Raw genomic sequence first — 13,662 nt, forward strand, 5'->3', positions numbered from 1 at the left:
TTTCCTAGGCAACATGTAACGATCAGAAAGTCCAAATGATATTAATACTGAATCGGCATTCCTGGAAGGGATACACCTCTCCACTCTCTCAGATGAAAGTTGAAGGTTACTGGAGGGAGGAATATCCTAAAAGTGCTCTATGAATTCATTTCAGAATTACCATACAATAAAACCCCGTGTGACAATGGGTTTCCAAATGAGTTTTACAAAATTAACAAATTGACCATAATTCCCCTGCTATACAAAGCCTTTATGGCAGCAGAAGAGGCAGGCAGATTAAGGACTTAATACAATAAGGAGATAGTAAGTCTCATATTAAAGGCAGATAAGGACCTACCCCCTACCCCACCTAGTGTGCCAGCTATCAACCTATTTCATTAATCAACACTGACATGAAAGTGCTGGCCAAGGTTCCAGCAAGCTGGTTGAAAGGGTTAGAACAAGCCTTATCCACAAGTCTCAGGTGGGCTTTGTACCTGGCCGCTCATCACGGGACTATATGCATTTATTGGCCAATGTGCAATGACAGATGAAAAGCAACTTTGAGAAAAAGATCCTACTAACTCTTGACACGGAAAACGCATTTGATAGGGTTGAGTGGCAATATCTAGTCCAAATACTCAAAAGAGTGGAAACAGAATTAAATTTCCCAGCTAAAATGAAATGGATGTTTAGTGGCCTGGATGCACAAATTGATTTTGGTGGCCATATGTCCCTGTCCTTCCTGATTTATCGAGGAACAGATAGGGATGCTCTCTTTCCCTTCTCCTATTCCTACTAGCCCAGGAGCCACTATTGGCTGCCATCAGGCAAGTTGATCTGATATGGGGTGATAGAGACCACTGCAGGACAAATGAAAGTGATGCTATATCCAGGTGATGCCCAGATGTGCCAAAACCACATCTAATGTCCTTGATCAAAGCCTTCTCAGTAGTCTCAGAGTATAGGATTAACTGGGGCAAAAGTGAGGCACTACTACTGACAAAATACCCAATTCGACTAGAGGCCAATAAATAGAGGTTTACATGGAAGACCTCCAAGCTAAAATATTTTGGTATCCTAATTACTACAAGTTTGGAGGACATGGTCATGGACAACATGCAGCTGCTAATCACTAAAAACTGACAATGGCGGGGGCGTAGCCAAGCAAGATGGCCAGAGGGACGGGCTTCACGTGAGCTCCCACCACCCCGGCCCGATCCTGAAGGAATCCTGGGGTGCCTAAGTCGTGGGGTGCCTAAGTCGGGTAGGGGCACTGCTCTGGCCTACCTGGTAGGCCCATATCCCGCTTTGGGACTCCGGTGAGCCCCACTTCACCGGCGTGAGGAGGCAGGGCCTGAGCCACGTGGAGATGGCCGGGCGGAGTGTAGGGAAGGCTTTGGATCGGCCTTCCCAGCCAGACTTTCTTCCCAGTCTGGAGCCTGGGCTCCCCAGGAGTGAGTGGATCCATGACTGGGGTCGATGGAGCCTGGTGTTCCCCGCTGCGCTGCTGTGGAGGGGGCCTGACCTGCTTCCCCCTGCAATGGTAATCGGCCAGAGATCAGGGTCTGGGGGCAGCATCTGAGGATGGTGAGGAGTGGTGTCCCGGGTGCCCAGCAGGGAATAGTTTGTTTTGGGCTGCTGTGGAGTGGCTGGGGTCAGCCCGGTGGACTATGGCACTCGCTGGAGGTGAGACGACAGAGGTCACCTTTTGGAGAATTGGCGTGTGTGTGTCCTGCACTGGTGGAGTGTTTCTGCGGGTCGGGTGTGGCACAATTCTGTGGAGGAGTGTCGGACCTGCAACGCAGCATATATCTAACACGTCTGAGTCACGTGAGGTCTGGGCTAGTGGCACGGACACATGGACATTATAGTGGCCCGGTGTTGTGGTTACTTGGGGCCAGCTGATTGACTTGCATTATTTGAAGGGTGTTGCAGCTCAACAGTGCTTCATCTCTGCCCCTCTGAGTCAGGTACGGTGGTGATACATCCTATTATTTCTAAGTTGATGGTGAAATGGGGCGGCATCAGCAACCTACTGTGTCGCACGGGAACACTATGGATCAATACACTACGCCTTCCCCATTGCCGCAGCGCCAGACTCATATGGGAGGGCCTGTAGAGGTCCTGGGCACACCGGCTGCTGCAGAGGAACCCTTGCATGGTGAATGTTTGGCTGCTATACAGAGCTCTAGGGTAGCTCTTGAGGTTAAGATAGAAACGGTGGCTGTGGAGGTGAACCTTTTCCGAGCAGACCTCCGCAAAGTATTTTACAAGGTCAAAGTGGTGAAGGGGACTATAGTGGACTTGCAGACTGAGGTCGGCGCTTTACGAAAAAAGATAGCACATGTCACTTCCACGGTTTGGATGTTGGAGGTGAGATTGGAGGACTCTGAGGGCAGATCCCAACGGAACAACGTGCACCTCCTTGAGTTTCCAGAACGTGCGGAGAGTTCCACAGCAGAGGGTTTCGTGGAGCGCTGGATCAGAGATATATTGCAATCTGAGAGGTTATTTCAGGTATTTGTGGTGGAGCGTGCACGCAGGGCTCTGGTTGCGCCTCCTAAGCCCGGCGCTCCTCCAAGGGTCATCATTGCAAGCTTTTTGAACTAGAAAGATAGGGACTGTATCCTGCGGACTGCTCGTGAAACTGACAAGGCTGTGTTTGAGAATTGCAAATTCTCCATTTATTCGGACTACACGAACAAGGTCCAGACCTCTAGAAAGGGTTTTTTGGAGGTTAAGGCCAAGCTTCGTTCCAATAACATCGAATATATGTTATTGTATCCGGCACGCTTGAAGGTGCTGTCCGGGAGCAAGTCACATTTTATTGAATGTCCTGAGGAGGTCTGGAGATGGCTGGAGCTGTGGGACAAAGTTGGCCCGGGCCGATCTGGCTGGTCTGGTCTGGGGGCTGCTCGTGCTTCTGGTGTGGATGGCACAGACTGGAGGAAGTGTGGACAGAGCCAGATGCAGGTTTCTACACAAAGGAGTTTCGATTCTGACAGCAGAACTGAAATTCAGCAGGATGGAACTATGGCTGTTGTGGTTCCTGACCTGGCTGCTGAACTTACTGTGGCGTCTGATCAGGGAGTGGAAATGATTTCTGTTGACACTTGATTTTGTTGACCTTTAGTGGATGCTGCTATCAGGAATACCACTGGGGGGTCTGTGCTCAGGTCTGAGGCGCATGCCTTGATTAGTAAGGAGTATTGGGATCACAATGTATATGGATCCAAATGGGCACTTCATGAATCTGTATTATACGATGGGGGGCAGTGCTTTTCTTAGAATATGATTGGTTAGGTTTATAGGCACAGCATATTTTGTATTTGGGTGGGAGGTGGTTACTTCCACTGTGGTGGTAGGGTTCTGGGGTGTTGGGGCGTAGGCTGTTGTCTTGGCAGCATTTACACATATGGATATACAGTATGTTTTGATATGTCTGTTTTACTGTTTATCCGGGGTGGGCATAGGGGTTTGGGGTTACCAAGTTTGTGCAGGTTTGCATGTGTTTGATGTTTACGGCAGCAGTGCATGGCTGTGTGTGGGATATGAAGAAAGGACTTGTCTTGTCTTCTCTTTATGGGAGGGAGGTGGGGGAGGAGGTGAAAAGGGGACAGAAGATATGAAGCCTTAAAATGGGTCAACAGATCAATACACTGACGTGGAATATTAGGGGACTGAAGAGGTACACTGCACGCTATAGGGTGGACTCCTTCCTGAGATGACATGAGGTTCATATAGCTTGTCTCCAGGAAACTCACATGACAGAGGAAAAATCGCAAAAACTGGCTAAGAAGTGGCGGGTTCAGGTGTTCTCCTCGTCCTTTTCCTTGTATGCAAGCGGTGTGATGATATGGATTGCCCCTGGGGTCCCATTCACACATGTCTATAGTGAAGCGGATGTGGGTGGGAGATATGTACTTCTACAGGGCACGTTGGATGGGGTGCCCCTTACCATTCTAAACACCCATGCACCCAACATAGATGATCACTCTTTCTATGATAATATACCTGAGTTGCTGGGGGAGAGGGTTGACGCTCCTCTAATATGGGCTGGAGATTACAATTGCATATTGGATGGTGAGAAGGTCTGTTATCCGTCTAAATTGGGCACTAAACCATTGATGGCGAGATCTCTCACAGAGGTTATGCACGATCTGGGGCTCTGGGATGCATGGAGGGAACTGTACCCGGAGATTAGGAAGTAAACCTGTCATTCTAAGACGCATAATACATATAGGGGGTCATTCTGACCCTGGCGGCCGGTGGCCGCCAGGGCCACCGACCACGGGAGCACCGCCAACAGGCTGGCGGTGCTCCCACGAGCATTCTGACCGCAGCGGTTCAGCCGCGGTCAGAAGCGGAAAGTCGGCGGTCTCCCGCCGACTTCCCGCTGCTCGGGGGAATCCTCCATGGCTGCGGAGCGCGCTCCGCAGCCATGGGGATTCTGACACCCCCTACCGCCATCCTGTTCCTGGCGGGTCTCCCGCCAGGAACAGGATGGCGGTAGGGGGTGCCGCGGGGCCCCTGGGGGCCCCTGCAGTGCCCATGCCAATGGCATGGGCACTGCAGGGGCCCCCGTAAGAGGGCCCCACTGTGTATTTCAGTGTCTGCAATGCAGACACTGAAATACGCGACGGGTGCAAACTGCACCCGTCGCACCCCTGCAACTACGCCGGCTCAATTCTGAGCCGGCGTCCTCGTTGCAGGGGCATTTCCTCTGGGCCGGCGGGCGCTCTTTTGGAGAGCGCCCGCCAGCCCAGAGGAAATGTCTGAATGGCCGCCGCGGTCTTATGACCGCGGTGCGGTCATTTGGCGGCTCCCTCCAGGCGGGTGGCGCCCGCCGCCCGCCGGGCTCAGAATGAGCCCCATAGTCAGCTGCACCGTTTCCGCCTGGTTGGACTGACTTGTTCACATGTGTTGGATGTTAAGCATCTGGGGTGGTTTTTGTCTGACCATGCACCGGTATTGATGCAAGTGCTGTGTGGATCTGACACCAGGGTGACATGCAGTTGGCGCATGCCTACGAATTTCCTCATGGATGCTGGCTGTAGTGATAAAATGGCGGTTGCCCTTAAGGCCTACATGGACTTGAATTGGGGCACAACCAACTCTAGGTGTATGGAGTGGGTAGCCATGAAGGCTGTACTGAGAGGAGTTTGTATAGGCACTGCCTGTGGGGTGAGCAAACAACTGGAACAGGAACTTACTGATTGGGAGGGTGAGCTGGAAGTGTTGCAGCACCAGACACCAATAACGAGGGAGATAGAACAAGAGCAGCTCTGATTCTATAAGAAGGTTGGTAGCTCATGGGAAACGCTAGATAAGGTCACACTTAGATCGTATAGACAGTACCTTCACAGGGAGGAAGATATGTCTGCTAAATTACTGGAGTGGATCCTCAAGCAGGAAGTTGAATCTCCTCCCATTCTACGTAGTAGGAATACGGATGGTGTGCAGATCACTAATCGCTGGGATATCTTTCAGGTCTTAGTGGAGTATTTGCAGGCCGTGTCCAGTGCTGGCGCACCAGTCCTAGATGTTGACTTGGGAGAGTTTCTGGAGTGGATGCAACTTCCGCGGCTGGAGTTGGAGAGTATGGAGTGTCTAGAGGCTGAGATAACTGTAGAGGAAGTGAGTGCAGCAGTAGAGGCATTGTCGAAATCGAAATCGCCGGGCGGAGATGGATTCCCGATTCAGCTATATCAAACATTTTCTCTTCATTTACGATAGAGGCTGTTGGTGGTGTTGAGAAGGCCGGGGAGCGGGGTATCTTGCCAGAGACCATGCGTCAAGGCGTCGTCTGCTTAATCCTTAAGCCTGAGGGGGATCCTGGTAACCCCTCCTCTTATCGCCTGCTCACCATGCTGAATAGTGATGTCAAGATTCTGTGTAAAATGTTAGCTACTCTGTTACTTGGAGTGATTCGGGGCTTGGTGCATGATGATCAATGTGGTTTTATATCTGGTCGTAGTACGACTTATAACTTACGTCGTTTGGCCCATGTTGTGCGTGAAACCATGGGGGCGAAGGACGACTTGGTGCTAGCATCTTTGGACAGAGAGAAGTCTTTTGATACAGTGGAGTGAGGCTACTTACTGGCGGTGCTGCGAGGAATGGGATTTGGCCCCCATTTTTGTGCTTGGGTTCATTTGCTGTACACTGCTCATTCTGCACTTGTGAGCGGGGAACTTTTGGAATCCTGGGTGATTGGCAGGGGAACCAGGCAGGGGTGCCCACTGTCACTGCTTCTTTTCACCTTAGCAGTGGAGCCACTGGCGGTCTGGCTTCGAGAGGACTCGGTGTCCTGGGGAGTTCGGGTAGGACAGGTTACCCATATTGTCTCTTTATACACCGATGATGTGTTGATATACCTTCGAGAGCCATGTGTTTCAGTGCCCTTGTTGTTGCGGTTGCTAGAGGACTTTGGGGCTATATCTGGTCTTTAGGTAAATAGAAAGAAGTCACTTCTGTTTCCTTTAGGGTCATTATGTGGTGCCCCGTTGAAGGATTTGCCGGTGTTGGGGCTCAGATGGGAGCTCGAAAGTTTCAGATACCTGGGTATCTGGGTCACTCATACTGTGGTGGCACATGTGACTCATAATGTAGAACGGGTGGTGACTGTTCTGGAGCGTTCAGTTTCATTTTAAAATAAGCTACCTCTCTCAATGATGGGGAGGGAGGCTGTGGCACCTGCTCGCCTTAATAAGATTGACCCGACTAAAGAGCTGGGTGTCCTAGATGTGGGGAGATAAGTGCCTCCTTTCTCTATTTGGTTTGGTCCTGTAGGCAGGTGCAGCGATTTTGGTGGGAGGTGGTTCGAAGGGTAGATAGGATCATGGGTTTGGGGCTCAAAGCGACACCTCTGACCTGCCTTTTAGGTGTAGTGCGGAGACCACGGGGTAGGCGCATCTCATATAAACTTGCGCAACTCGCTCTGGTGCTGGCTAAGTGTAGGGTGGCTATAGCCTGGATGAGTACTCGGAGCCCATCCATTTCTTACTGGATCCGTGATGTACTGGAATGGGGTGCTGCTGAAGATAACACGCAGGGAGGAGAGGACACTGGCGGACTTAATTGGCTGGGGAACACTATTGGAACGCTTCACAGGTATGGAGGGGTCTAGTTCTGACTGGAGCACTGATGATGATGGTGACTAATGGAATGTTATGATGGTCATAAAAGGTGACAACCAACTGTGGGGATGTTGCAATGCTGGTAACCATTGTATATAAATTAATTGGTTACAAAAGGATGTCCTTGGGTAGGGGAGGCTGGAGGTATCTACTACTGTAATGCTAGGTTTTGCTTCATATATCTGTCTGTATATGTCCTTTGTCCTCCAATCATGGGATATACAGATATTGTGACATCTCACAATGATAAGAACTGCACTTTTGTTTTGTTATGCATATTAAACTCAATAAAATAGAGTTATAAAAAAATAAACTGACAATGGCTTCCTTAAATTGTCCTTGTTGCACCTTTCAATGTGGGGTAGAGTACAAATGGCAGAGGTGATGATGGCCCTCCAACTCGGCTATGTGTTACGAATGCCACCACTTCAGATTTCCAAAGTGTTCCTACAAACCACAAAACAAACACATCAAAGATTTTATATGAGCTGGCAGAAGGATCAGGCGTAAACCATCTACAGGTCATGTTGCTATGACTGCGAGAGGGCTATGTCTTTTAAACCGTCTTGCACACCAACTAGTGTACTTATCAAATGATCATGATGATCAGCCAATGTCGGTACCTGTGAAGCACTGTTTTCTAAATGTCGTACCAAGAATGTAAGTCCTCTATTATAAGAAGTGACAAAATATCCCACTGTGTTCACCTATGGTGATGGCCATGCTGGCGTCCTGGTTGGACTTTTTAAGAAATGTAATTATTTGTTGAGAGGCAATGTGTAAAGTATTTATGCAGCACTCAAACAGTAACAAAAAAGTGATAACACAATACAAAAATAATGCCAACCCAATTTAGGAAAATAGAGAATGTTTTAATAAATAAAAAGACACCAATATGACAAAACTCCAATCAGAAGAACCGTAGATCTAACTTTTTAAAGTTTGCATAAAGTGCCAACTGCTGTTATCTGGTCACACTAGAGCAGGTCAAAGTCAAAAGTTAACACTGACTGTGATGGAGTGTGGGTCGAATACAGGGACCAAGTTCATTCCAGAGAAAGGTTTACTTTCAGACTTAGAAATGTGGTTGTCGATGAGTTGTTGGTGGAGAAAGCTGGAAGCTAGATCCTATGCAGGGCTCGACCACAATGAGTTCCTAAACAGAAAGGTTCTGGCAAAGTCATTGATGAAGGCACGAAAGCTGCAAGCAGGTGAAGTTCAAAGTCTGTTTCCAGGAAGGACTTGAGTTTGATGGGCTGCTGCTCAGCATCGGTCCCGCAGAAACCCTATGCATTTGGACTTAGAAACTTTTCTGTGAGTCACATCTCCTTCAGCAGGGCAGACTAGCAAATTGAATATGAACAGCCATTCAACATTGATTGCTTTGGTTTGACTGGGTTCCTGGTCTCCCACAGGTTCTTTGAGGGAAAAGTTAGCAAAAAGTTTCTAAGTCCCAGAATTTGTACTTTGGACATGAGGAGTACACTCTAACACCAGCCATGGGCCCAGGACATGGGAGGCAACACTTGGGGCTTAGAACTCACTGCCTCAGAGGCCAGCAGAAGGGTCCAGGGCAGGTCTAGTTGGAGCTGGTTAGCTGGGCAGTTGCAGAAAAAGGGCCCTGCAAGCTTGTTGTGTTCTGTATCTCAATCAGGAGGTCAGTCAACTGTCCCTTGGAGTCACTTCTGGGGTCCTGGGTTCAAAGCAAGCAGTCCAGTCTTTCTTCAGGTGCTTCAGAGAGCAGGGAAGTCCTTCTACTGATTCTCCACAGGTCTATCAGTGTTCTGAGAGTGGAACTGGGGATATCACTTTTATGTTCTGTGCCAGCCTGTGGGTGGGGGAACATCGCAACACTCGCTAACCAATGGAACAAATATTCCAACATTCGATCCTAATGACCTTTGCCGTACTTCCTGTGTGTCTGTGAACCTTCCCACAGTGACCTTCCCCACCTAAATCCAACATGTCAGCAATCTTCATCCCCTAGTCAGAGCTCCCTGCCCCGACCCAGAAGTATGGCTATGATAATAGTCAAACCCTTCCTGGTGGTCACTCCAAACCAGTTCTGGTATAGCTCCCTTCCCTCCTGGGTTTGGAGCAAAGCTGACTAGGAAGCAAGTAGAGGCAGGCCTTGGTGTGAGCTACATCTGCCAGTGCAGGGTAGGTAACCTTTGAGTGTAGGAAGAGACTCAGTACAATTTCCCAGTGAGGAAAGCCCTTTTTACCTCTGCCTCCAAGGAAGATGCTAAATAATGTTGTTTGCACAAGGAATATGATCATACTAACTACTTAAATTCTTGGTTTGATGATGATTTCAATAGCTACCCCCCTTTCTCATCTGACTGATCTATCATTGGCAGTATCTTAAACAGTAGGGGGATGGAGAGACTTGAATCAGGATTTAAAGCACTGCGCTCTCTACAAAACACCACAAAATGAAGGCAGACCGGAGAGCTGTGCCTTCTCTAGAAACACCAGGAAGGGGAGTGTGTGATTAACTGGAAAGACTGTTCTCTCATCCAAAAATCCCTTTCACCACGAGGAGAGAATTAGAGTAGGTAATACGAGGCAGGGGTAGAAATAAGTCATATGGCAGGACATAAATGCCAATGATTTCCTGGAGGCTAAAACATTCCTGCCCTACAGCTGCCTATGTAGCTTTCAATTCTTGCGTCTTCATACCAATTGACAGAGTCATGGATCCTTCCTCACTGGTACCTTTAATATTTCAATGGAGTTGGCCACATTGGTTTAACAATGGACCATGCCTCTTCACAGTCATTGTTGCCATGCATTGAGATTTGTTTTGAAGTATGGTGTTAAAATTTCATGACTGCAGGTGGCGATTTAAGGCATTGCAGTTGGTTATTAACATTACCCTTGCCATTCTGAATTAAATATCATTTAGATTAAATAAAGGTATTCAATGCAGTATGTAATTGTGAGGGACTTTATGGGATTTTATTCTGAGGTCAAAATGGCCAATGGGAATCATGCTATTTTCCTTATTTTCTTCAGTTGATCAAATTGCTCTTTGGGTTGACTCCCCTAAACGAACATGGCCTGATGGACATTGGCATTCCATCCTTCTCAGTTTACCATATGCAGAATATGTAAGCATTACTTCTAAATACTTTTAATGTGCCCAAAAAGTCTTTTAACTATTACCATCTGACATATGTGTCTACTAAGGTTACGCTCTTCTTCGTCACACTTTATTCTCATTATAATCTTATGAGTAAAATAATCAGGTTGCACAGGAAGTGTGATATATGGCATGCAGCTTTTACATCAAGAATTTTCACTTTTTCCCAGCATTTTGGTCATAAACTATCCACATGTGATGTAATTTGCTTTGAACCTTGACTAAAACTGTGAAAATCAGCAATGACATCATTTGCACTAGAGCATCCCTTTTCATTCACACTCTTCTGAAGACAATGCTTTGTAAGGAATTTCAATTATGTTGTCCTTATTTCCTTCTTGCATCCTATAGCATTCGCAATTATCTAGAATTAATCTCAAATTAAATGAACACCTAGATGTATCAGTGGTTACTCGTACTTAGATTGCCTGGGAGTTTCCTTTGCAGTGCAGCATGGTCCTATGTCCAGTGTAAATGATATAGTCATAATGACATTTCTACAGTGTCAATGAAATCCACAGACTCTATCAGTATCCCCACCAGATGATGCCTTTGTCTGAACATCAATTTAGATGGGCCATTTCGACCCACTCTGTGGTATTCTAAGTTCGCCCATACCATTAAAATTATGCTTCTCTGTAAGAGGTAGGCTTCTAGACAGAGAGGAGCTGATGGTGCACCACATGATCAGAAGAAAGCCTCCCACCCGACTTATAGAGGCAATTAGAGCTATGCAGATGGGCTGCTAGTGCACATGGTTGGTAGAGGCACTGCCTTCCTTCCCCGCAGTCGTTTGTGTCTGGACTTCACATCACCAGTGGTCGGCCTTTTTCGTTAAAACTGCTCCCAGAAATTCAGCAGTAGCATATTCAATAAAAATGCTTGAAAGGCAGGGCACCATGTCATGGTAGCCCACTTGGCATGATTTGTTTCTTCCTCAGAAACAAGCCGCATAAAGTAGGAGGTTGTGTCTCAGAAAGAAAAGGAAATGTCCCAGAGAGTTTGTGCATGGCGATGCCAGACAGGAAAAATGAATGTCAAAAGACTCCATGGCCCTTCCAATGTTCATTGAACTGATACAGCCTACATTTTAGCACTGCCCCTTGTGTCACTAAAGTCATAAAACTGTGACAAGTTTAAGTTTTGAAAGTAAAGAGTGGAAAAACTAATGTAGAAAGCTGCACTGACGCATTTTAAATGTGCAATTTGCTTGCATTTCTAAGTTCGACATAAGTGCCTTTTTAATTAAATCACACGCTAGAAAGTCAAAGTTTATATTAGAATTAAATTTAGGCTCTAAACTAATAGCCCACGTAGAAAGTATATTAGATTTCTTGTGTTTAATGAAAGATTAATGACTTAAAAAATATGTGCAAGTGAGAAAATTAAGTTTTCTGTTATACTTAATGCAATGCAATAGCAACCCTTTTCAAATGTATATGAAATGCATTACTCATACTGATACTTATTAATGTTGAATGATTAAATTTGCATATTAATTGTGTTTTACTGAAAAGTATCAATTAAGTGCATTTTGTATTTTTTCTTGTGTTAGCAGAATTGTGGTGTACAGAGCTTGCATTTTGCACTCATCTACAGATATTGAATTTTTTTTTATAACGTGAAGTCTTCTTTCAGATTTCGTTCCTATGAGAAGCAAAGTCCATTTGTAATAAGTCTATTGTCTACCTGTGGAAAGCCATATTCATTTGTCCTTGAGAACTATATAATGCAGGAACATGGAGTGAGATCGTTTACATTTGTTTCAAACCTGTTTGGAGTCACACGGAAAGGAGATGTTCCCATGACAGACTTGGGAAATTGTCGAACAATTGCAACCTGGTGTCTGGTGATAATTTATGATTGGATGATGCCTATTCAACGTAATGTGAACTGACTTCTTTGACCAATCTGAACCCTTTTTGGGAATTGAAATACCAATGAACATTCAAACTTTGTTCAGAGCTGAAGTAGTCTTGTCTTGGTCAGCCCAGAGGTTTTCCTGATGATTGCTGATGCCTTGCTGACCAGATGCTTTGCTGATGAGGATTCTCTGAATGCTGTATCCCTAGAAGAGGTATCTTCCTCTCTGCCATTTGTCATTGCCCCTTGAAATGCCCTTTTAGGTTAGAAACTCTATTATGCTGACACGTATTTTCCTTTTATTTTTTAGTTAGTGACCTGTAGCCCAAGTTATTCTTTTTCCAAATAATTTTTATCCTCTTTGTACTTTTTGTAATTTGTCCACATGTGTTCCTTCCCACACATGTATTTCCCAAATTTGGTTAGCTTTAGGATTGACTTGTGCCCAATCTAAGATTATTTATTCTGCTAAATTTGAATTGACTAATGAATGTGCAATCTAAGCACCTTATAATTTCAGTGTCACAGATATTCTTATTGACTTTATGTATTATTCTTCTTGAATGGTTAGTTTTATTAATGTTAGCATGCCTGACTCTATTTCATCGCCTTGGGCAACCCTTGGTGATTATGTATCTTTATAATTTGGTTTTGCATATTGTCTACATGACTTTGAGCTTGTGCTTGTAATAAATCTTTTAACTTTATTCCTGATTAGAATATTCCTTCCATGGCCAGATTGGTCAGGGTGTCTAAATTGCTGGGGCAGTGTTGAAGTATTGTTGATGGTTCACCACACATCTTTCAGGGTCCAAAGGTCTGTCGACCTCATTGCGCATTTAATTTTGGCAAAGGATGAAAAATGCATCCACAGATCTGGTAGCAGGCTAACGCTTTTGTCCCATAAGAGGGGGAACTATATTTTTGTTTAGTGTTAGGGAGTTAGGAATGATCCTGTGTCATTGCCCAGTCCAATGTTTGCCCACAGTAAAGTGTAGCCTGTACAACATTCAAAGTGATTGAGGTCCTACCTGCAGTGTGCAGATAGGTTGTTTTTGTTTGCTCGCAATATTTTGCATTGGTTTGAAAGAGCGATTGTGTGAGAGACAATTGTGAAGCAATTGCAGCAGTTGCAAGAAGTGAGTGTGATGTCATTTTGTTCCGTGCTGGTTATAGGTCAGTCAGTGTGAAGCCCCGCTGGTATTGGTGGACAGTATTGCATTGGTATTCTTTGAGAACAGCTTACAAAAAGAATTGTGGGATCATAACTGCTTACAGATTCGATTGACAAGCATTGTGGTTAATAAAATTTGTCCAAAAATGATTTTTTCAAGGCATTGAGAAATGCGCTTAGAGGAGAAGTTTTTATTTCAGTTAGCTAGGATGAAAAAGTTGCACCAGAGGGAACCTTAGCTTATGAAGTGTCTGAAATAAAACGAGTTTCAGCATGTGTATGGCTTAATGAATGGTGTAAAATAACTGAGAAAGAGGGTTCATTAGCTTTTCCTCCTTATGGAACCTTTAATAGACAAT

General features: G+C 45.8%; 1 long non-coding RNA gene across 2 annotated transcripts in view; it reads left to right on the forward strand.

Annotated features, from left to right (window-relative positions):
* LOC138294193 (uncharacterized) overlaps positions 1-13,662 on the forward strand; it is a 40,877-nt gene that overhangs the window by 11,140 nt on the left and 16,075 nt on the right. The window contains exon 3 of one of the 2 annotated variants that reach the window (XR_011203256.1): positions 10,140-10,234. The exons of the other annotated variant lie outside the window; for it this stretch is intronic. This is a non-coding gene — a long non-coding RNA (uncharacterized lncRNA). The remainder of the gene's footprint in view (positions 1-10,139; positions 10,235-13,662) is intronic. 2 annotated transcript variants of the gene reach the window in all.

The sequence above is a fragment of the Pleurodeles waltl genome, chromosome 4_2, assembly GCF_031143425.1.
Source record: "Pleurodeles waltl isolate 20211129_DDA chromosome 4_2, aPleWal1.hap1.20221129, whole genome shotgun sequence".
Lineage (NCBI taxonomy): Eukaryota > Metazoa > Chordata > Amphibia > Caudata > Salamandridae > Pleurodeles > Pleurodeles waltl.